At 36.9% G+C, this 3260-nt stretch overlaps 1 pseudogene; it reads left to right on the plus strand.

Moving 5' to 3' along the window:
• Nucleotides 1–2727: 2727 nt before the first annotated feature.
• The window catches only part of LOC105819179, a 1698-nt pseudogene continuing 1165 nt past the window's right edge, over nt 2728–3260 (plus strand).

A 3260-nucleotide genomic window follows, 5' to 3' on the forward strand; every position in this document is an offset into this window, starting at 1 on the left:
CTAAATATTTCTTTTTCCCAAATTGATTTTAGCCATTTATTCAATAACCATATTTAAATGTTTACTACATGTCAGGTATGATGCCAAACACCAAGTATACCATGCTGAAAGAAATAGAGCCAGTCTAATTTTTTTCCTGTGGAAGTGACCCTGTTGTACTGGGCAGGAAGGAGGTTTGAACATAAAGGGGTATATGGGTGACGACAGGCCTCAACAATCCCATAAATGAAGGATATACTTCTATATATATATGTAGATACATATACATATACTGCTAGACAGAGACATACATAGTATAATAACAGGTATGAAGGACAGTCTGTGGATGAGCAAGAGTTCACTAGGTGAAGTATTGAGAAGGAACATTCTAAGCAAAAGGGTGTCCATGAAGGTCTTGTGGCAGGAGAGAGTATAAAGCCTTCTAAGATCTAAGACGTATAATTAGAGTTAGAGTTTAGATTCTAAGGGAGAAAACAAAAGGAGATTAATAATGATGAGGTTGGCAAACCCAGACCAGAAGTGCCTAGAATGGCTTTGAATTTTTTCTAACTCCCCTGGGAGGCCATTTTAATATTTCAAGCAGGAAAGAGTAACTTGATTCAATCTGCATTTTAAAAAGGGTCCTTCTCACTGCCATGTGGAAATTGGCCTGGAGTAAGAGCAAGGTAACTAGCTTTGTAGCTACAAATTGCTTAGAAGAGACATGGTAGCAAGGATAAAAATCTAGTGACGGAGATTTTAAAAAAATGGATGAACTTGTCTCTTAACTGGGAGTGGAATCAATGAGATTAAGTGAATTGGATATAAAGGGTTAAGGAGAATGAGCTGTGTGAGATAACTCCCAGGATTTTGGCATGAGCACATTGGTAGATGGAATTAATCTTTATGGACAGGAAGAACACTGGAGGTAACAGAGAATCAAGGAAAAGGAAACTCAAAGTTCAGTTTTAGACATACTATTAATGTATTCCAGATGCCTAAAAGGTTTTGAAAAGAGACATAGGTATGAAGCAGAGTGTGTGGGTCCAGAGATCAAGAGTGGACTTGTATTGAGAAATGCATTTGGAGCCATCTGCATAGAGAGGGTATATAAATCTATAAAAGCTAAAGTGAAATATGAAGAGAAGAAAAGAATATCCATGATTCTGTTGCACACAACCGTCTGGTATACAGTATTTGGAAGTCTGGTACAGGAGAAAGGCAAAACAGAAAAGATGGAACAGATCTATTATTTGATAACTTAAAAAAAATATGAAGCAGAAGTAGACTTTAAGGCAGTGGTCACAAACTCAAATTCAGGTCAGGGGCCCGCAGATGAAGTAATATGTTACAAGACAAGAGGTGCTTGGCTGGTTTGGTACCATCTGCCTACATTCAAGACTCTTTTGAACTGTTTGACATAACAAAGAGCAAATATATATATGTCCATATGTCTTATGGTTTGCTGGCCATGAATTTGGGACCTCTGACAAGCCAATGTCAAAGATTTTCGGCTTTTTGTAAAACAGATAAATTGTCTTTTAATTTTTGTTATGAGCTATGTACCAAGCTGCTTAAAGATAACGTGGCAGTTGGGCCAAACTTAAAGATTTCTTTTTAACAATAAGTATATTTAGGAATAAAATGCATTCCATTTTTATTCATCCAAGTATAGACTTTTACCAAACAATATGGCTTCAAAGAATTTCTCCTTTTCCTCTTAAGATTAGTAAAGCTGTTCTCCTATGACTACTCCTTTTGGTGACTTTCACATTGATGTGTAAATGTGAACTTTCTTCCCAATTTCTATAGTACGCCATGCAAGCAGAGGTATTTATATCCTAATATATGGTATAGTAACCCTGAATGCATTTCTTATCTTTGAATTTTAAATACGTCAATGATATTTACTTTGATGTCAATATATTTTTCTCAAAAAGATCAGGTTTAGAATAAGTGATTTGATAACATCACCTTTTTATCATTTTTTCCAATTATTTATTGAGTTCCTACAGTATTCAGGATATTTAAGTTCATGCTTAAGACTCAGGTGTTATGCAATGATCAAACAGTAATTTGGGAGCAGTGTTTACACATTTGGTTTTGTGCATGGTGTTTTACTTATGTGGTCATATGATGCTACTGAACCAACCACCGCACTGATGTAATGTGTGTGTTTTTCTTTAACATCATCCATTTATCAAACCCACATTTATTGAGAATCTACAATGTGCAGAATACTGTGTTATGCTGTGGGGACATTCAAATGAAGAACACATGGCCCTTTTGAAGTAAGGGAGTCATATTTTGTGATAACAATTACAATTCATTGCGATGTCTATATTGCGTATTGAATAAAGTGGGAGGACAGAGTTAAGAGTGCCCAAGTTAGCTTGGGGTAGAGGCTGGAAATGGCCCAATTTTCTTGGAAAGGCATAAACCAAACCTTTAAATATAAGTAAAATATTCTCAGCAAAATGGGCTGGAAAGGGCATTTGGACAAAGCAGCAAATACTCTGTGATGATTAACTGAACTAGAGAACACTAAGGTATCAGAATAAGAGTAAAACGTCATACAATTATTTACATTACACAGTAGTCCCCCCATTGCAGTTTTGCTTTCCAAGGTTTCAGAAACCCACTATCAACCAGGGTCCAAACATGTTAAATGGAAAATTTGGGTCTCAAACACAACAGTAGCTTCTAGAATTCATGTGCAAGCCCATGTGGGCCTACATGCAAACAACCATGTCTAAGGGACATGCAGTTGATGTTAATTCTTGGCACTACTTAGTCTTGTGTGAACGTCTTCTAGCATGCAAAAGTAGAGATAATTACCAATGATTAGGGAAACTGAATCCCTCGAGCTAGTAAATGTTGCCTTTACTGATACCAAATGATTTATTGGTGATGCTGCAAAGAATCAAGTTGCAATGAACCTATCAACATGGTGTTTGATGCCAAACATCTGACTGGATGCAGATTTGATAATGTTGTCCTTTCTGACATGAAGCATTGGCCCCTCATGCTGGTGAGTGATGCCAGCAGGCCCAAGGTCGAAGTAGAATACAAGGGAGAGACAAAAATTTTCTATCAAGAGGAGGTGTCATCTATGGTTCTGACAAAGAGGAAGGAAATCACAGAAACTTACATTTGGAAGAATGTCACCAATGCTATGGACATAGTGCCAGCTTACTTTAATGATTCTCAGCATCAGGCTACCAAAGATGCTAGAACCATTTGCTGGTCTCGATGTATATAGGATCATCAATGAGCCAACT

This window comes from Propithecus coquereli, unplaced genomic scaffold (genome assembly GCF_000956105.1).
Source record: "Propithecus coquereli isolate 6110/MARCELLA unplaced genomic scaffold, Pcoq_1.0 Scaffold474, whole genome shotgun sequence".
Lineage (NCBI taxonomy): Eukaryota > Metazoa > Chordata > Mammalia > Primates > Indriidae > Propithecus > Propithecus coquereli.